We start from the raw sequence: 22311 nt of genomic DNA, 5'->3' as shown, positions 1-22311 counted from the left end.
GCCCAAAGGGCGGTTTACAACAAGGCTGGATTAGGATACCAACCTAAGGAGTCTAGCTTTATTTCTTTAGTGTCAAGAACCCAATTTCATAGAACACATGTTTCTAGGGTTCATGAGACTAGGAAGAAGGTGACTAAGGCATGGGTGCCTAAGTCTCTCATTGTAGATGCATTAGGTCCCAGAATTTGGGTACCTAAAACATCCGTCTTTCGTGTCTTGTAGGCATTGGTCGAGGGGGAGCGTCTATCAACTTGGTTTGTTGATAGTGGATGCTCCAAGCACATGACAGGGGACAAGTCACTATTCTCTACCATACAAAATAAAAATAGAGGTAATGTGTCTTTTGGCAATAATGGTAGTCTTAAGGTTATAGGGGTTGGAGACATTCATATATCCGAATGTCTCCACATCAAGAATGTTCTTCTAGTCAAGGGGATGACTTTTAATCTCCTAAGTGTCAGTCAATTGTGTGATACGGGTTACACAATTGAATTTCATTCAAGTCAATGTTTGGTTAAACACATTGACACACTTGACACGGTACTAGTAGGCACAAGGGTTGATAATATTTATCAAGTATCGTTTAAAAGTGCTACTAATGCTTTGATTAAGTGTTTCATGTCGAAAGAAGAAGAGTCTTGGCTATGGCATAGAAGGTTGGCACATGTAAACATGAAGAACATCCGGAAGTTGGCCAACCAAGGATTAGTGCGAGACTTACCCAGCATCAAGTACCACAAGACCAAACTATGTGATGCATGTCAAAAGGGTAAGCAAACAAAAGGTGTTCATAAAGGTAAAAGCACTGTAAGTACATCTACTGCTTTAGATTTATTGCACATGGACCTATTTGATTGCAGTAGTGTAATATCATTGAATGGAAGTAGATATTGCTTGGTAATCGTTGATGATTTTACTAGATACACATGGACCTTCTTTTTGAAACATAAGGACCAAACTATAGATATTTTTATTTCCTTTTGTAGAAGAACTGAAAATGAAAAATCTACAACAATCAAAACCATTAGAAGTGATCATGGTGGGGAATTTCAAAATCATAGGTTTCTAGAGTTTTGTCAAGAAAAGGGATATAGGCATGAGTTCTCTACTCCAAGGACCCCACAGTAAAATGGGGTTGTGGAGAGAAAGAACCGAGTACTACAAGAGGCTGCACGAAGCATGCTCAATGAGTACTCTCTACCAAGCTACTTATGGGCTGAAGCTGTGAATACAGCTTGCTATGTGCAAAATCGAGTTTTAATACATAGGTTTTTAGGAAAGACTCCCCATGAACTTTGGTTTGGGAAATCACCTACAATTAAACATCTTAGGGTGTTTGGTTGTAAGGTATTTATTTTAAATACCAAGGACCATCTTGGAAAATTTTCGGCCAAGGCTGATGAGGGGATACTGGTTGGGTACTCACTCACCAGCAAAGCCTATCGAGTCTACAACAATAGGACTAAATTGATTGAAGAGTCCTCTGATGTAGCTTTTGAAGAAATCCCTAACTCAAATGATCAATCAAGGGCTATAGGAGAAATTCAATTTGAACTTAGAAATCTAAGTTTGAATGATCAAAATGAAGAACGAGTCGAAGTTGACTCTGATGTTGATGAGCAAAGGCAACAAAGAACTCAATCTGATCCTTTGCCAGATATTGAGTCCTTGCCTGTGCCTAGTGAGACCATTCATGAGGCACCATCAACACCAAGACAATCTAGGATAGCCTCTAGTCATCCCCAAGACCAAATTGTGGGAGACATTCAACAAGGGGTTAGAACTAGGTCATTCTTGAAATGAGTCTAATGAAGTCGCATTGATTTCAGAGATTGAACCAAAATTAGTTGATGAGGCATTGCACGATCCTGATTGGATCATAGCTATGCAAGACGAATTAGGTCAATTTGAAAGGAGCCAAGTGTGGGACTTAGTTCCTAGACCTAAGAAGACCACCATTATTGGAACTAAATGGGTCTTCAAAAATAAGTTAAATCAAAAGGGAGAAGTTGTAAGAAACAAGGCAAGACTTGTAGCCAAGGGCTATAGTCAAGTCGAAGGTCTCGATTATGATGAGACTTATGCTCCCGTGGCCCGATTAGAGTCCATTCGTTTGATGCTAGCTTTTGCTGCACATAGAGGTTTCAAGCTCTATCAAATGGATGTTAAATCTGCCTTCTTAAATGGTTTCATTAAAGAAGAGGTCTATGTTGAACAACCACCGGGGTTTGTAAGTACCGAAGCTCCAAACCACGTGTACAAGCTCAAGAAAGCACTTTATGGGCTTAAATAAGCACCACGAGCTTGGTACGAAAGGTTGTCAACATATTTACTAGAAAAGGGTTTCGGAAGAGGCCAAATAGACCCAACACTATTTCTGCGTAGAGATGGTGAAAACATTTTTGTAGCCCAAGTATATGTTGATGACATAATTTGTGGCTCAAATAACAAGGGCTATTTGAATGAATTTATTTCTCACATGGAAAGTGAGTTTGAGATGAGTCTAGTAGGAGAGTTGACATTTTTCCTCGGACTTGAAATCAAACAAACTCGAGATGGAATTTATGTCCATCAGACCAAATACACTCAAGAGATGCTTAGAAAATTCAATATGAGTGACTCTAAGGAAGTGTCCACTCCAATGGCGACAAACACTCGCCTTGACAATGATGAGAGTGGAAAACCAATTGATCTAACGCAATATAGAAGCATGATTGGTAGTCTTCTATATCTCACAGCTAGTCGACCGGACATACTCTTTGCTGTGGGCATGTGCGCTAGATATCAAGTCTGTGCCAAGGAATCTCACTTAATTGCAGTTAAGAGAATTCTGAGATATCTCAAAGGCACAATGAGAGTAGGACTGTGGTACCCTCGTACGGAGTCTTTTGATTTGATAGGCTATACCGATTCCGATTATGCTGGATGCAAATTGGATCGGAAAAGTACTAGTGGGGGCTGCCAATTTTTAGGTTCATCTTTAGTTAGTTGGTCGAGTCGGAAGCAACATTGTGTTGCTCTCTCCACGACCGAGGCCGAATATATTGCCATGGGAGAGAGTGTATCACAGTTGTTGTGGATGATACACACCCTAGAGGATTATGGACTTTCTTATAAGGGTGTACAAGTGCTATGTGACAACATTAGCACGATCAACCTAACTAAAAATCCAGTCCATCATTCGAGGACCAAACACATTGAAGTGCGTCATCACTTCATAAGAGATCACGTAGCTAGGGGAGACATTGCACTCACATATGTTGAGTCAAAGTCAAATATAGCTGATATTTTCACCAAACCCCTTCCGGAGAATGAATTTAGTCATTTAAGGAGGGAGTTGGGAATGTGTTTGGCTCCTTAGGTCCTTAGGATTTCATCATGATCAATAAGGACTATTAAAATGACAAGAGTAATTGAGACAATAATTTGGGCAACTTGGGAACATCTCACACAAACTATAAGGTTTAACAAAATATTTTTGTTTGCTAGAAATGGGGTGAGATGCTAGGATCAATCAAATTATTCAAAATGTATCATGCATCCCTTGAATAATTGGGTTGAAGAGACATAAATTGAGTATGGGGAAGGCCATTACATAATTCATGTGTATTTGGCTCCTAGATCTTACTCATATATTCCAATCAAGGAATCTTGGTTGGACTTTTGCCTAGAAATTATCCAATTATAGTTGATGGTTGATTTGTTGATTGATATTTTTGCTTGATACTTAACATGCCTTGATTGAAAATTAGGACAAGTTGGTTATATTTTGACAAACTTGAAACTGATCATAGCAATCCTAGGTCTTAACTAATACCTTGGTTCACTATAGGTAATAGTTTTATAAGGTTCTCTAAGATTGGAACTCTAAGATTCCAAATGTCTGAGTTTTTGGGTTTTGAAGTCTGAAACTTTCGGGCTCTAAACAAGCTCAGGCCATAAGAGTTCAATTTTTGAACACAATTGTTGGTATTGATCCTTAGGTTCTAGGTTATGAATTTGGGAGGTTCTGAATTCTTGGTTGTTGAGCTTCTCAGAATTCTCGATCAACAACGGCTCAAAAATTTCAGTTACTGAAATCAGAATTTCAGGAGCATCAGACACTGATCGGTCCAGGGACCGATCAGGAAGATATCTGATCGGTCCCTACGACCGATCAGTAGAGTTCATTCGATATCTGATCGGTCTGCAGACCGATCAGGGGTTCTGAAACGTATCGCTAGCTACTGATCGACCTCTGATCGGTCCGGGGACCGATCAGGAGGTTCCCTGATCGGTCTCCACGACCGATCAGGACAGGAAATTCCTGACAGTTCACTGATCGATCCAGGGATCGATCAGGAGACACCGGCACAGATCGCAGCACACTGATCCACATCTGATCGGTCCAAGGACCGATCAGGAAGATCCCTGATCGGTCTCCACGACCGATCAGGACGAACACTGACCGATCAAGGATGTTTCCTGATCGGTCAGGATTTCTCTGTTCGGACAGCCGTCCGATCAGATCACACTGTGCACTATCCTCTCATTAACACCTCCCGACCCACTCTCTTCCCGATCTTCTTCCTTCTCAAAACCCTAGCCGACCGACTCATAACCTAGCCGACGCCCCTCTTTTTCTCCCGTCTTCTCGACCCATCCTCTTCTAAAAGCCGAAGGTTACAATGGCGCCCAGGTAACTCTTCTTCCTTCCGAGATTTGTTCATTCTTAGCGTTTTAGCTTCTTATCACATTTTCTCTATGTGTGTTGTCTCGGTTCTCTCTTTGTGGCTCCCGTGGACTCCCATTTGCCCCGACCGTGTCCAAATCTTTATCTATTTAGGAAGAAAGCAGCCGGTGAGAGTTCTTCTAAGTCCCCAGCTGAGAAAACCAAGTCTCCTGCTCCCTCTCGACCCCAACCAGCTGGTTCTAGTAGATTCCCAAACCGCCATTTTGAGCAAGCATTTCAACAGAGGACATTCAAGCTGCTTCCATGTCGATCTGTGGATCGCAAGTATATGGATGAATTTTGTCCTTCTGTGTCCGAAACCCTAGCCTATTTTAAACTTGACTCGGTAGTCTACTTAGAGAGGGACATCAACCTTGACCTAGTTTCTGAGTTTTATAACAATCTTCATCAGAACAGTGATGGTGTTTATAAAACCCGAGTCGCTAAAAGGTCTATCGATTTCTCCATCAGAGAATTTTTTGGGTATCTAGGCTGCCGGATGTGTACGGGGGATCTTTTCTCAATTTATCCTGATTTACCAGAATCATTACGTCCTCCACTTGATGTCTCACCTGACTCCATCTATGAGTACTTCTTCGGTCATCCTAGACCAGATGACCTAGATGAGTTGGATGTTGACTTTCCCACTTTTGCTGCCCTACGACTATCTGCCCCTGACTATATTCTTTTTAAGATAGTCACAAACTGTATTCTTCCAATTACATCCAAACCTCTTGCTGAGATCCGACCCTATCATTGTTTGATGCTGTATGGGTTACGTCGGCGTCTCGACTTTGACATTATGTCCAGCATCTACTCTTCGATCATTTCATATTCTCGGCCCAGCGGCTCCACTGTTTATATGCCTTATGGGCATATAATTACTGATTGGCTCGAGACCCTTCAGGTTGATGTGTCTAAGGGTAGGGTAGTCAAAATGGTCAGGCAGGATTGCCGACTTGGGAAACGGGCATTTTCCAAGTCTGGCATCATTGGACAAAATGGGGGTGTTCAGTGGAAGGATGGGAGAGCTTTGGGTGAGTTACCACGGGGACCTCCACGACAGGCTGCTCCTGTTGCTGCTCCTCCTGCTGACATTGGCGAGGCGGATCCAGACCTGCGCTGGCAGATCGCTGAGTTGGAGGGCCGATTTGATCGTCACGAGGAGATGGTGGCTGCTGAGTTCGATGGACTACGCATACGGATTGACCAGCGCTACGATGACTTGCGCGGGCATATTGACCAGCGCTTCGATGATATGCGCAGTCATCAGGTGGTGACACAGCAGTTGCTACTCGGATGGATGGCACGCTACCCGCCTCCGCAGTCTTACCCAGGCTATCCATCCTCCGGCATGCTGCCTCAGGACTTCACCCCTCCTGCCGATGATGGTGATATTCCTCAGTGTGAGGATGTTGATTGATACAGTTTGTTTGTTGACTGTCTGTATTTTGGATGTTATTTGTTAGTCTTTATGACTGACCTGGATGTTTGCACTTCTGATGCTACTCATGTATTTATGGTACTCAGTTTTATATTTACTTGCTCTTTATTATATTTCATTTTCTATCCGTTATTAGTATGTTGTTCACTTGCATGTCTTGTTTGTCTTTTATTTCCTTATTACTGTCTTATAATACGCTTAGAGGGATTCTCAGTGCTTTAAGAACCAGACAGTAAGGGTTAAGGGGGAGTTCTTTAAGTTATCTTACCTTATTCGCACCTTTTCGGTGTTTGACAAAGGGGGAGAAGATAACTAAGTTTAGATGAATGCAAATGTGAAGACCCTCACATAGTGTTGTATCCGTCTTAGGGGGAGGATCTTGATTCCCCTAAAATTATGAAAATTTGAACAATTCTGATCTAAACTTAAATCGTGTTGTCAAACAACAAAAAGGGGGAGATTGTTGATACAGTCTGACCTGGCTGTTGTTTTGATGTTGACACTGATTTAAGTTTATATCAGATAGTGTTTAAACTCAGAATGACTACTGATCGAGGTTGATCAGTTGGGAGGGAAAGTCCTGGTGAGTGAAGCCAGGCAAGGGAAATCCAGATGAGTCAAGACATCTGGTGAAAAGTCTAAGCAGGGAGCGTGGCACGGGAAAAGTCCAAGTATGGTGACTTGGCACGGAATGGTCGGAGAGGGCTCGGTAGCTCGTTCTCTGGACCGGACGAAGTCGGAGAGGGCTCGGTAGCTCGTTCTCCGGACTAGGTCAGAGAGGGCTCGGTAGCTCGTTCTCCGGACTAGGTCAGAGAGGGCTCGGTAGCTCGTTCTCTGGACCGGATGAAGTCGGAGAGGGCTCGGTAGCTCGTTCTTCGAATTAAGTCAGAAAGAGGACTTTCAATGGCACATTGGATCGGTCGTTGGACCGATCCAGACACAAGAATCAGTGGATCGGTCGGCAGACCGATCCAGTGAAACTAAGTTCCACGGATCGGTCTGATGACCGATCAGATGACACTCAGTAGCACACTGAGTGAAATCTGATCGGTCTGCAGACCGATCAGATTTCACTCAGTAGCACACTGAGTGCAATCTGATCGGTCAGGGAGACCGATCAGGAGAAAAGCCTGCAGAAGAGAGAAAGAGGTGGATCGGTCTGTGGACCGATCCACACTCAATCTGATCGGTCACTACGACCGATCAGAATGGTCTCAGACCGATCAGGCTTTTGCCTGATCGGTCCAAGGCACTGTGATCGGTCTGGTGACCGATCCACACACTCTGATTTGTTCGTTGTATCAACGATTCCTTCACTGCTTTTGATATATCTCATTCATTTATGTGATGTAATCCTCTGTGCTGTTAGCTTTTGAGTTTGCAGGTTAACAGGTATCATTCCAAGCCTAATTTCAAATTAAGTTCATAAGAGGAATGCGACAAATGGTCTTTCTGTTGGTTTCAGCGGCGCATGGTGCATTTCAGGCATCAACGGATACTGCTGTGATCTGGCTGCGATCTGCTTGACTCCTGGGGATTGGTTCGAGCTCAGAAGACGCCAGTGTTGACTGTGATATCATTGGTGTGAGTTCAGAGAATCAGAGAAGGAGGAAAAGGGATTGGCTGCAGCGCTGATTTGCGCAGTTTGGACCAGATTTGTGACAGCAGAGATCAGGTTTTGAGAAGCAGTAAAAACAACGAGAGGGAAACAAGAACAGAACACGAAAGAAAGCTTGAAAGAAAAGTGTGTGCTGTTGTGCGAAGTTCTTGCGCTCTCGGGTGAACTGCGATCTCTGTTTTCTGCTACTAATTCTCGCGTGGTTGTAAGCACTCCTATTCTCCTTTGCCACCGAGTTTCTGTAAGTCTCGTGCTTTAATTTAAATCTTTCTTGAGACTCTGTTGAGAGGTTGCTCCACCGAGAAGGAGACATCTTTAGCCGGAAGTTATCCGGGGTGCGATCTACCGAAGATCAAGGAGTCGTCCACCTTACGGACACGCCGAGGAGTAGGGGCAAGTTATCCCCGAACCTCGTATATCTTTGTGTCTGCTGTGTATGTGTTTTTCTTCCTTCGTTTTAGTTTTTCCACTTCCGCTGTGCTAACTAATTTTTGTGTAGAAATCTCTGTCTAAGTTTTTTTTTAAGAGGCTATTCACCCCCCTCTAGCCATCTAAGATCCCAACACTGATTACAACAAGATTGTTGAGTTTCAATTCGAGAAGTTGGAAGAACCTTTAGTTCTATTCATTAGGTTTGTTGTGATTGTAATGAAGTTTAATTGTTGGATACTTAATTAGAGATTATTGGTTGTGTACCTCTATTCAATGTTACTGTGATTGAGTTTTTGAGTTTAAATGTTGCATTTGATTGTAAATGTGAATTGAATGATACTTTGGTTTTTATAAGTTAGTGTTTAGGTTCAATTCAAAGATTTACAAATTCTTTGGTTCGATTGATTGGATTTAGTGTGATTGTGTTTAATGATACTTCACTGATATTAGTTTGATGAGAATGAATCTTCTTTGATTTTATTTTTGGTTATAGAAGAATTTAATTTGTGTTGTGAATCAAGTGGAAAAGCACAGTAGACCTTGTTGATGAAATAACTTGATTGGAACCAATTTTAGAATTAGCACACATCTATTAGTTACCCTTGGAAAAATACGACTTGGGACTCGTTACTACAACATTTGTATTAATTTTAATGAGTTTCAATCTTTATTAATTTGGAGCGTCTCGTGACATGCAAAAAGGCCGACACCAAGAAGCCACCACTTCCAAGGGGCAAGGAAAGGAGAAAGCACACAACAAGAGTAACAATCTTTACAAAATCATTTTTCATGATGAAAAATCATAAAACTTGTTTTGATATATTTGTGAAACTTAGGAGTATGCCCACTAGATATATATATGAACAAGTTATGAAAGTTTTAGGGATTAAGGATGACATATATTGACTAATCAATAAAGTGAGTTGGGACAAAATGATGAGTATTCGTCACTTATGCTAAGATCACTCTTGAATTCTTAAGTTCCCTAGAGGCTGAAATTTTAACTGGATAGAAGTGTGATAAGGGTAGGATCACATTCTGATTGTTTGATGATAGTTATGAATGTTCATTGAAACAATTTAATTATTGTTTCGGATTTTATGTTGGAGGGGAGAGAAGTGTTGGGAATACAATCAAAGTCCCACATTAGAAATACATGGAAAAGATTAAGAATTTATAAGATGAAGATATCTCTATTAATATGAGGCATTTTGGGTAGAATCCAAAAATAAATTCATGAGGGGTTTGGCCTCAAGTGGACAATATCATACTATTATGGAGATATCTGAAATCTTTTAGTCTTACAATTGGTATCAGAGCGATGTTGCTTTTTATCGAACTAATCGCCTGAAGAAGCATGAGCTAAAGTCATGATCCATATCAAATCATGTGGGTGGAACCTTGAATGAAGTAGGGGAGGCCCTGATCACGTCAATGACCTGATATTTGAGGGGAGACCCTGAGTAGGTCAAGAGTGATCCAATACTTGAGGGGAGACCTTAAGTAGGTCAAGAGTGACCCAATATTTAAGGGGAGGCCTGAACCATAAGAATAATGATGGTCCTTTATTTGAGGGGAAGATTATTGTGAATACAATCAAAGTTTCATATTAAAAATACATGGAAAAGATCATGGATTTATAAGATAAAGATATTCTATTGGTATGAGGCTTTTTGGATAAATCCCAAAAATAAATCCATGAAGGTTTAGGCCCAAAGTGGATAATATCATACTATTATAGAGATATCTAAAATCTTTTAGTCCTACAATAAGAATGACCTGGGACTTTGGAGACACCAAATTTTAGGATGAATAGACTGAAGAGATTGAATATGACCCTTCAAGGGAAAAAGTTTCTCAACTTAAATCATGTATTCTGATACCCCATAGAGTAATGACTAATAGCATTTTTGGAAGAGGAGATAGTGAAGGAGTTGGAAGGCTTAGTGAACTTCTATGTCTTTGGTATATGGTACATGGAGGGAGTATTGATTATCACTCCCATTTTATTAGACACCTTATTAAGATTGGGAAATCTCCTTTTGGGACAATAATTACTAGAGAATTTGTTACCCATATTGTTGAACACTTTGGTTACGACTTGAGTGAGTTGGAGATTGTAGTGGGGAACTTGAGTATTGATATAGGGGTGTGTCTAGCGGCTAGGATGCTTGTTCACGATGGAGATTCATTTGGCCTTATAATGAAAGCTTGATCACTCTTTAAACTACCAAATGTCAAATACTTCACTATCACCAACCCTGAGAATTAGATATTAGAGTGAGTCCCACCTATCCCTCAATCAAGAGAGCCACACTTGTCTCCTTTTGAGATGGCCCATGCACCAGTAGTTCACCCCAACAGAGAGAGATTCCCTATAGATGGTGATTTTTATGTGTGCATTTCATTTGTGATTTTTATCACAATTTAATATGTTGGGACCGTTGGACCGTCTAGAATGGAGGTTGAATAACCCTGCACATAATAAAGCAAAAAATACCCTTCTCAGACTTAAATAAACACTTGCATAAATAAAATTAGAATAAACAAAAACAGAGGCTCGAGGGATTTACTTGGTTACAACCAGGGAGGTTGTTAATCCAAGGAAGTGAAGTGCACTAAATACTCCTTCAGACGGAGAAGCCCCTTACAGTAGTGAAAGCACAGAAAGATGAAGCTAAACTAACAAAGGGAAGCGCACAAGTGTTGTAAATGAAATTACTTGTTGATTATAGCTTCTTGGACCATGGCTATATTTATAGCCTTGGTCGGGGCGCCTAGAAGAGTTCCAGACGCCTAAAGAGAGATAAAACTTTATCCCCTCCACAACGGATCCCGGTCAAACGCGATCTGAATAGAATCGGATTTCGGGCGCCCGGAGCCTTAAAGCCAACATGGTTGACTTTTTCGGTTCGAGCCCTCTGCTTCGGTTTTGCTCGCCTCGACCAAGATCTTCCGCTCCGGCTCTGCTCGCTTGGGTGATCTTGACCATCCAGAATAGGCTTCACCCGAACCCAATTTCTAACTTTCTCGAGCAACCTTCTGCTCCGGTATCTCGTCCCTCGGAAACGCTACACGCCTCCTTCTCGTCCGCCCGCGTACTCTTCTGCAGCACCTTGTCCTTCAGATGCACCGAGCCCATCGACTCTCTCCCATGTCGTCCTTCTCGCTAGCTACGTCTTTTGCTCGACTTCTTGTGCTCCTAAGCTCCTGCACACTTAGACACAAGGTTAAAACACCACATGACCTATTATAACTTGTTTGATCACATCAAAACAACCTTGGGGTTCGAACAATCTCCTCCTTTTTGATGTGAGCAATCCAAGTTAAGGTAGGGTAAAAAGACATAAAGTTAAAACAATAAATTATGTAATAAAGTACAAAAATAAAAAAATATTTAATTTGAAAATCTACCTCCCCCTAGGCTTAATCTTTTCCTTCTCCCCCTTTGATCACATAAAAATGGGGTACAAAGAAAAATCTAAAAGTAAATTTTATAAAACTCTGAATTTCTAAAAAAAATATTCAAATAAAAAAGATTTCTAAATAAACTCTGATTTTGGAAATATTGAAAATAATTTTGATATCACTAACAATGCGATAATTTTATAAATATTTTCTAAGTAAAATAAAAATAAAAAATTTTCTCAGTTAAAGAAAATTTTCAATAATTATTATTTTTGTATAAATTTTGGTAAAGTAAAAAAAAATCCAAGTAAAATATATTTTTAAAAAACTTAAAAGAAACTTTAAGTAAAAATGAATTTAAAGCAATTTCTAAGTTAAAAAAAATTCTAAAGAAATATTTTCTAAGAAGTTAAATAGATTTGCAAAAAAAAAAAAAATAGAATTTTCCAAAATAATTGAATAACTATTCAAAGCATTATCTAATTTCAATTTTAATGCTTTATCAATTAGTCAATTAAACATTTTATTTCAATATTTGGCTTCTAGACTGTGGCGAGGCACTAGGCCTTCTTGGGTATTGGATCATCAACCACTTCTAGACAAAGCCACATAACGAAATTAAATGTTTAATTTTCTCGCTGAAAGCCTGAAACCTCTAAGTCTAAATAAAGTTCAAGTTAGGAAAGACTTAGGAACCCAATATAGGTTCCAGCCAACTAGATTGATTAGGTATTTCGTAGGAACATATTTCTTTGAAATGTTTTTAATTTGTCCTTTGTGATATCTAAAATACCAATTTAGATTATTGAACTTTCTAAAACTTGTATTATCTGAGCATGCATTATTTTTCAAGTTACTTATTTCTTTTTGTAAAATATCATTTTTCTAGTTTAATCTTGTCAAAATCTTCTAATGGGCAAGATTTTGCTAGAATTAATTTTTAATTTTTAATTTCTTTTCAAGTTTGCAACAATGATTGGTTAATAATTTCACAAACTTGAATAACTTGTCATGTGAGAGAGTTCGTACCTGATTTACTTTGTCGACTTCATTATCTGTAGCTCCCCCTGAACTGTTGCTTGCTTCCGATGTAGCTCCCCCTTCATCGATGCTCTCGATGCTCTTTCGGATGAGCTTGCTGATGTGCGTAGATTATATACTCTTTTATGCATGTTTTTACGCACATTTACATACTTTGAGCATGCTTGATCTATGCATTTTTATACTTCCAGCTTTCCTTTTAGCATATTTACTCTTTTGGTTCGGAGATCTGCTTTTTGTGCATTTTCTGTACACAGGAGTCGATTTGGTGAAGAATCTACATCCTTGGGCAAGCATTGGAGGAAACAAAGGGAGAAAGCACCGGGCCGTGTACCTCACACGGCCCTGCACTGGTATGGAGCTCGGGCCGTGTGGAGTTTGGCACCAACAGAAGTGGAGAATGACATGGCCGTGTGAACTTCACACGGCCGTGTCAAGATTTGAAGCCAACCAGAGCAGAAGCCTTACATGGCCGTGTGGATCTACAGTAGTGTGAGGTTTCGAGACTAAGCGGTGTGGGTGTACATCCTGCAGTGTAGCATTTCGAGAGACTAAGCGGTGTGGCGTGTACATCAGTAGTGTAGCATTTCGAGAGACTAAGCGGTGTGGTAGTGTGAACCACAGTAGTGCGGTTTTGAGAAGGAAGGCTGGACATGGGTGTGAATCTCAGTAGTGTCACTGGCCGTGTGGCGGATTCCTCCTCTATTTAAACCCTCCTTCATGAATTGAAAGGGGATCTCTCCCCCTTTGGGAGAAGGCAAGATTTGGTGGTTTCCTCCCATTCTTGGGAGGATTTCTGGGCGATTCAAGGGGAGTTCTTGGCGATTCCGGCTCCGGAGCGAGGATTGGATCCGAAGACGAAGTTTCTTCGTAGATAAGTTTTCTCTTTCCCCCTTTTCTTGGTTTCTTGGATTGGGGATTTAAGGAATGCTTGTATTCTCTATTTCTTCGGGTTTTCTTCCTCGATTCATGGAGTAGATCTTGTATTCTAGGATGAAGGGAGTATTTGTAGGATGGATTGATGTAATCTCTTATGGATTTGCCATTCTCTTGTTTCAATGACATTATCTTGCTTGTGTTGGAGTGTATACTAAAAGCCTAGCTTTTGGTATAAACATTTATCTAGAAATAAGAATCACATTGGTCGAATGTCTACATTTATGATAAATGTAGTTGTTCAATTAATTTATATTGTAGATGACATGGTGTGTGGTGTCACACACAGAAGATCATGTTATCAGTAGCTTATAAATTATAAACAGTAGCTCACGACCATGATGGAAAGGAACAAACCATTGGAAGGTCGTAGTGTAATTAGGTATTAGTTTATCTTGACTATATAATTACACTAGTACACTCAGAGTGTATTGAGTAGGACCATTTGAGGTCGTTTCTTTTATACTGACTTTATAAAGAAACAAAGACCTCGGTTATTATGGAAGTGTGTGCTCTTAATCCTAATGTAATAACAAGCACATATATTTGATATTTATTTCTTTAATTTATCAATGGGTGAGATTTAGTTCGTTGAATCAATAAACCCGATAAGTTGGGAAATGGTATCACTTATAGTGTGTGTTGTTGATTATAGAAGGAAGCTGTGTCCTAGAGATACTAGGTTGATAATGTCCTCAAGAGGAGCTCATAAAGATTGTCATGTTAAACCCTGCGGTGGACTTAGTCAGACATGATAATAAGGTTGAGTGGTACTACTCTTGGACTTAGATATTAATTAAATGAGTTGTCGGTAACTCACTTAATTAGTGGACATTTGATATCTTAAACAGGGAGACTAACACACTCATAATAAGAAGGAGCCCAAAATATAATTTGGGATTGGTGCGGTAGTTCAATGATAATTCTCTAGTGGAATGAATTATCATTGATAAAATTAAGTTGTGTGTTCGGGGCGAACACGGGATGCTTAATTTTATCGGGAGACCAAAACCAATTCCTCCTCTCGGTCCCTATCGTAGCCTCTTATTTGTAGAAGTTTTATACCCACCTATACCCACCTTCTATACCCACTAATAAGGGGCGGCCAAGCTAGCTTGGGAACCAAGCTAGGGCCGGCCTAGGTATATTGGGTGGCCGCCCTAGCTTAAGCTAGTGGGGCGGCCAAATTAAATTAAAAAGGATTTTAATTTTAGTTTTTATTATGTGGAAGAAATAATTTTTTAAAGAGAATTAAAATTAAAATATAAATATTGTAAAAGCTCTCCAAAAGATTAAAGAAAGAGATTAGAACTCTTTCCTTATTTGTAGATTGGTGAGATATTTTATTTTCTCTTTAAAAATTATTCACATGTTGAAAAATTAAAATTATAGAAATTTCTTTTTATCAACCATGAAGAGATTTTTGAAGAGAAATTTTATTTTTAAAATTTCCGGAAACAAATTAGGAAGTTTTAATTTGTTGATTAAAACTTGTCTAATTTATTCCTCTAAAAAGTGGCCGACCATTAGAAGATTAATTGGGAAATTTTATTTAATTTTTCTCAATTAAATCATGTCAAGGAAATTAAGGAAATTTTATTGTAATTAAATTTCCTAATTTGCCTATGCCAAGGAATATAAAAGAAGGGGTGGGGGTGCCTTCATGAGGCGAACCTCAATTATTTCTCTCCCTCTTTGGTTCCTTGGTGTGGCCGGCCATCATCATCCCCTCCCTCTCTTCCTCTAGTTGTGGCCGAACCTCTCTCTCCCCTTGGAGCTCTCGTGGTGGCCGGATACTACTTGGAGAAGAAGAAGAAGAAGGAGAGAAAGCTAGCATCTCTTGGAGCTTGGTTGGTGTTTTGATTTTATTCCTTGGTGAAGCTTCCGCTTTGTTTGCCGAACCTAGCTAGGAGTAGAAGAAGGTGATTGTGCGTTTCACATCTCGGAAGATCGTTGCCCAGACGACGTCCGAGGTTAGAAGAGGAATACGATAGAAGATCAAGAGGTCTTTCTACAAGGTATAACTAGTAAATTTTACTTTCCGCATCATACTAGTTATTTATGGAAATAATACCAAATACAAGAGGCTTACGTTCTAGTATTTCGAATATGTTTTTTCGAAGTTGTGTTCTTTTGTTTCTTTCTTTTCCTTGTGATTTGATTGTTCTCTTTGGTTAACCTAAAGTTATTTTAGGAAATTAAATATTAGCTTTCTATTAAAGGTTTTGTCTAGTCGGTGGTGGTTGCTCCCATATCCAAGAAGGCCATGTGCCTCGCCACGTCAGTACTGGGAACCTTTTATGGAAATTAATATTTAATGGAATTAATAACTTAAGGAGACTTGGGTCGAACGTGTTAAGTTCCGCAGGAGATCCAAGTCAAAACCTAAAAGAACAAATAGATTAAGTTTTGGATCAAACGTGTTAAGTTCCGCAGGCGATCCAAAATTTAATTTAAAAGAACACATGGTAGCTAGGAAAAGGTTCAGACCTTTGTACAAAATTTTTGTACAGTGGAACCTATAGGTTTTCCGAGTAGCAACCAACAGCTTGTATCAATTAGATCTTGAATGATTAATGATGATTCGTGCTTAATTCTCATTCTTGATTAATTGTTTGAATTTCTTATGGGCTTGGTAAAGATAAACTCTCACTCGATCATCCGAGGGATCCACGTGACAGGTGCAAGCCCGTGTAAGGACGTTTGAGAGACAATCTTGAAGAGGAAATAGGAATATTCAAGAGAGTAGGATGGATTTTGTGATTAGTTTCTTGTATCTTGATAGATTGATAAGTCGTGGGCTTCTACGTTGATATCCGAGGAAGGCATAGTAATAGGTGCACTTCTGTGTAAGGACAACATAGGTTCATGTCTAATTAATCCTATTTAGATATATGTCTCAGTCCTTAGCCGGTTGTCTATTGCAAGAGAGAACCAGCAACTTTCTACATGTTTGGCAATTGAGGGATAAGAATTGGTGAACCATTTACATTCGAGAAATCCTACAAAGAAACCGAAACTCCTAGAATCTCCCTTTATCATAACCCAAAACACTAAACTCTTGTTTGTTGATCTTTAAGATTAGATTTGTTTACCTTACTTTGCTTTCGAAATGATTGGATAGTTGTTTGACTAATTCGCATTGAGACATTTCTAGTGCTTATTCCAGTCCCTGTGGATACGATAATCTTTTATATTACTTGCGACATTTCCGTACACTTGCGGAGAGCGAACAAGTTTTTGGCGCCGTTGCCGGGGATTGCGCTATAACATTAGGAATTATCAATTGAGTTAGACTAAACATAACATTTGTTTTCCTTTCATATTGCATAGTTGTAACTAATCATTAGATTTCTGTTTTTACTTTCTTGTATAACTTTCACTTCTTGTTAGTTCTTTTTGTACAAATTCAATTCTGCATTTTTGATTCTTTTATTTTTCTTTTTTTTTTGAATTGTCATTTGCTATCTTGTTCTTGTGTAGGGGAATTCTTTCCTTTTGACCCTGAGATTGATAGAACCTTCCATAAAAGAAGAATTCTGCAAAGGCAAATTGAAGAACAGGAACATTTGAACATGGCAAATAGACCACTTAAGGATTATGCAGCACCCTATGCAAGAGGTTTTCGATCTAGTATTTCAAGACCTTCAGTGGAAGCTAACAACTTTGAGATCAAACCCGCAATCATATCTATGGTGCAGCAGAACCAATTTGGTGGAGGACCTCATGAAGACCCCAATCAACACTTAGAGGTCTTTTATGAAATATGTGGGACCATGAAAATGAATGGAGTTCCTTCAGATGCAGTTAGATTATTATTATTTGGGTTTTCTCTAAGAGATAGGGCAAAGCAATGGCTGAATTCTTTAGCCCCTAATAGCATCACCACTTGGGAGCAGTGTGAGCAACAGTTTCTTGATAAGTTCTATCCACCAAGCAAAACAGCTCATATGAGGAATTTAATTGCGAGCTTCAAGCAAACTGACTCAGAATCTCTTTTTGAAGCATGGGATAGATATAATAGTATGCTCAGACAATGCCCGCATCATGGGTTGGAAAGATGGTTAGTGTTGCACACTTTTTACAATAGTATCAATTATCATACCAAAGTGTCCCTTGATTCAGCTGCTGGAGGGGCACTTATGAACAAAAGCTTAGATAAAGCCGAAGAAATCATTGAAAGTGTAGCACAAAATCATCATCAATGGGCAAATGAAAGAAGTGGTGGCTATTCCTCTGTAAACCCAACAATTAAAGCATCAGGGAAGTTTGATGTAGATGCAGTCACTCTTTTGTCTGTAAAATTGGACGCTCTTACAAAGAAATTTGAAAATATGGGGACTAGTGCTAATACGGTCAATGCTATTAGTACATCTTGTGAAGTATGTGGGAGTTCAGAGCATTCAAATGACTCATGTCCATTGGGAGCTATCACTGCACAAATAAATCAACTTGAACAATGTGATGCAATCATGAGTTACAATCAAAGGCAGAACAACCCATACTCAAATACTTATAACCCTGGATGGAAGAGTCATCCAAATTTTTCTTACAGAAGTAATCAAGATCAAGGACCATCTATGGGGGCGAGACCAAATTTTCAAGCTGGGCAACAAAATTTTCAACATCTATCTTCTCAAGGCTTACCAAAGTCAAATGTTGAAAAGATGCTTGAAGAAATTGTCTCAAGTCAGAATGAAATGAAGCAAGATATAGCAAAGTTCATTCAAAGAATGGATAATTCTGATAAGCATCAAAGGATCCAAGATAGTCAAATTGCCCAACTAGCTTCCTCATCATCCAGAGCACCAGGACAGCTTCCAGGAAAACCTGATGTGAATCCTATGGAGCATTGCAATAGGATTGAGCTTAGGAGCGGACGGACCTTAGGAGACTCCCAAGTGACTGCTTCAAAAGGGATACAAAAAGAAGAAGAGCTCTCTCCTCCTATACCAAATCAGATTCAAGCTAATGAGGAGAGTACCATTGAGGTTGAAGAGACTCTTCCACTGAACCATCAGAGCAAAGCTGTCCCTTTTCCTCAGAGACTTACAATGCTCAAGAAGGATGAAGAATTTGGCAAGTTTCTAGAAAAGGTTAAGGAAATTTGTGTAGAGGTACCTCTTATTGATGCTATTCTACAAATGCCTAGATTTGCCAAATTCCTGAAGGATCTCATGTCAAATAAGAGAAGAAGAGGAGAGGTCGAGACCATTGCGCTTAGTGAGGAATGTAGTGCTATTTTTGAGAAGAACACTTCTCCAAAACTGAAGGACCCAGGGAGCTTTTATATTCCTTGCAACATAGGAAAAGAATTTTTTGAAAAAGCTTTTTGTGATTTGGGGGCGAGTGTTAGCCTCATTCCCTATTCAATTTGTAATAAATTAGGTCTCAAAAACATTAAACTTACTACTATGGCACTTCAACTTGCCGATCATTCCTGCAGGTACCCTTTGGGTATTATAGAAGATGTGCCAGTAGAGGTGGATGGGAATGTTATTCCCACAGACTTTGTCGTGTTGGACATGGAAGAGGACCCTAGGATTCCTATCATATTAGGAAGACCTTTCCTTGCTACAGCTGGAGCTATAATTAATGTCAAAAATCATAAGCTTTCTTTGGTAATTGGTAAGGAAAAGTTGGAATATGATTTATCTAATATCTCTAACCATGTCTCGTCTCTTTTAAATGCTTGTAGCAGGACAAACATTTATAAACTTGAGGAATGGAATTTCCATCCTCATGGAAGGCCACCAAATGAAGGAGACAATGTGGTGGAAGATGTTGGGAGAAGATCTCCCAACAAAAATGAAAAGTATATCTGTCCTCCAAGGGCGAGGAAAAGAAGCGAATGATAAAGTTTGGTCGAGCTAAAGACCTTAAACAAGCGCTTCTTGGGAGGCAACCCAAGGGTTCTTTTAGTTAGTTTTGATTTGTATTGTAATTTCTTTTAGTTTGATGCATTCTTTTGATTTTGTTTTCAGGTTAGGTGCAAAATAGAGTCAGGCCGTGTGCTATACACGGCCAGGCAAAGGTTGCAGAGAAGGGAAGTGCTTGGGCCGTGTCATCCAGACACGGCCGTGTAGGATCTCCCGAGGAGAAAAAGGTATAGGCCGTGTCCTAGACACGGCCGTGTAAAGAATCCTGAGAGGAAAGATGGAGAGGCCGTGTCCCAGACACGGCCGTGCGAGGAATCCAGAGAAGGAAGAGGGGGAGGCCGTGTAGATCTACACGGCCCGTGTAGGAGAACTATTAAAGTCTTCCTCCTACCTCGTACGGCCAGATCTTGGCCGTGTTCCGCACACCCCCAGCTCTCCAAAACATATCTTTCTCTCCCAATCTCTTAGAAACTCCTCTCTAATCTCTCGAGATCTCTTAGATCCGATTCTCCTCCTCTCTAAGACTTGGACTTTTTGTTCTCTTAACCTAAGATCTTTTGTTCTTTGAAGTTTTGTTCTTTGAGTTCCACAACTCTAGATAATTCTTCCCCTATCTAAACTCATCAAGATGTCCAATATTTTGAAGAGACTTCGCAAAGGAGGTGGTGGATCTAGTGGAGACAAAGAGAGGGAGCCATCAAGGGACAAAGGAAAGCAACCAGTGAAGGGCAAAGGCAAAAGGACTTCACGCAACGAAGGTAATGACAATGAATTCAATATTGTGTTTAGAAATGATGATCAAGTAACTAGATTTGCAATTCTTGTCAATAGAAAGATAGTGTGTACTAGATATATGGACCCAACTGTTCTTGATATGCTTGGAATTAGGGAAGATGTAGATTTGATGATTGGGTTTTTGGATTGGAGTGATATTATGTACACCCATTTGCCTACATATCCTCGTCTTGTTTTGGAATTTTTGAGTTCATTGGATGTCCATTTTACTAATGAAGATGATTATTTTGGGAAAATCTCTTTTAGACTAATGAATCAAGAATTTCTATGGGCATTTAGTGACTTTAATTCTTGTTTTGGATTAACCACCGGTAGCCCTCGTATGTTTGATCCAAGGTTTAATTGGAATCATTTTTGGAATGCAATAACTGGATTAGATCAACCTTATGAGCCTTCAAGAGCTAAGGCCTCCCATATGCAAAACCCCATTTTTAGGTATCTACATAGAGTTATGGGTAAAACTATTTTTGGTAGGGGAGAGAGTGATGGGGTGGTTAAAAAGATAGAGCTTTATGCTTTATGGGCTATGCTTTATAAGGTTGAATTTGATTCTGGTTTTCATTTTGTCCAAACCTTATTAAGATCTGCTAGGGCGTCATCGGGATCAATTGTTTTTGGTGGTTTGATTACCCGAATAGCTTGTAATTTAAATCTTGATGTTGATGGGTTGGAAATAATTCATGGTAATGACATGATTGACATTGATGCATGTCTTGCTATGAAAATGATCGTTCGGGATGAGAATGATTTTGCGTTTCCTAGGAGGAGTGGTTCTCCTCTACCCCTTCCTTTTCCTGAACGAACTACTATTCGTAACCCGGCTAATTGGGTAATTTCTGAGTTAGATTCTGAGGATAACCCTTCTATACCTGGAGACACTGAGCCACATCATGAGCCCTCGTCATATGGACACCCGCAGCCTTCTAGTTTTATGGAGCCCGCTAGGCATTCTTTTACATATGGCACGGGATCTTCTAGGTTTGATTTTTCAGATTTTCGTACGTCTCTAGAATCACTTCATGAGAAGCAAGATTCCCAACGAAAAATGTTGGAGGGGCACTTCTCTTTATCTGATGATCAGTTTAGGGAGGTACAAAATCATTTTCAGTTTACGAGGAATTTCCAAGGTCAAGTGGCTGAGTTTGTGCAGGATTATGATACTGATCAGGCTAGGATGAGAGATTTTATGCAGAGCATGATGCTTACTAGCCAACAAGTAGATGCTTTATATGAGTATCATAGATCTTTGGGTGAGATTCCAGGTTTTCCTAGTTTTCCTATTGGCCAACCACGTCGTAGACCTCCTTTCCCTCGTCCACCTCCACCTCCTCCACCATATTGATTTCATCGGGACGATGAAAAGTTTAAGTCTGAAGGTGTTATGAACTGTTTAGTTTAGTTTTCAGTTTCTTTTTGTTTTTGTTAGTTTTTCATGTTGGTCCTTATTTTCATTGCTTGTTGCTTTATTTTGCTTGTTTTTTAAATAATCATGGCAAAAAAAAAATTTGAGAACATCAAATCTTCACCTATATGCTTTCTTGGATTCAAGTGAAATGTTAGCACGATTATTGTCTTGATTCATGATGTTCGAATGATGCTAGTAGTAAACTTTATGTACTTCTTTTCTCTATCTTGGGTAGCATGAAACAAGCTAAGAATCTTATGATTATGAGTTTTAGTTTTGGTTCAACCTTAAGGATTTTATCTTCACTACACTTGTGCTTGATGCTTGAATAGTTGATGTCATTGAAATAGTCATGATTCATCTTGTTTGCTTAGTACTTGGTTTCCATGGTGATTTCTCAACTTTCATTTTGGTTACTAGATGAGGCTCAAATCATTAAAGCTCATTTGGAAAAATCAAAATATCCCAACATGTATGCTAAAAATTACATTTGTGAATAAGTTTTGCACAATGCAAACACTTATAAAAAAAAATAAGGGATATAAAAAACAGTTGTCATGAGTGGAATCTAGCAAGTCACCCCTTTGAGACCGAGTTAGGTTACTGGGGAAATGACTGTTTAGCTTCTCTTGAGATTGAGCA

At 39.5% G+C, this 22311-nt stretch overlaps 1 non-coding gene across 1 annotated transcript; it reads right to left on the bottom strand.

Annotated features, from left to right (window-relative positions):
- Window positions 1-17538: 17538 nt before the first annotated feature.
- On the bottom strand, window positions 17539-17644 carry LOC122037412. Its single transcript, XR_006127645.1, has one exon. It is a non-coding gene; the product is annotated as a small nucleolar RNA R71 (small nucleolar RNA).
- Window positions 17645-22311: the final 4667 nt, after the last annotated feature.

The sequence above is a fragment of the Zingiber officinale genome, unplaced genomic scaffold (genome assembly GCF_018446385.1).
Source record: "Zingiber officinale cultivar Zhangliang unplaced genomic scaffold, Zo_v1.1 ctg35, whole genome shotgun sequence".
Lineage (NCBI taxonomy): Eukaryota > Viridiplantae > Streptophyta > Magnoliopsida > Zingiberales > Zingiberaceae > Zingiber > Zingiber officinale.
This window is presented reverse-complemented; position numbering and strand designations above follow the sequence as displayed.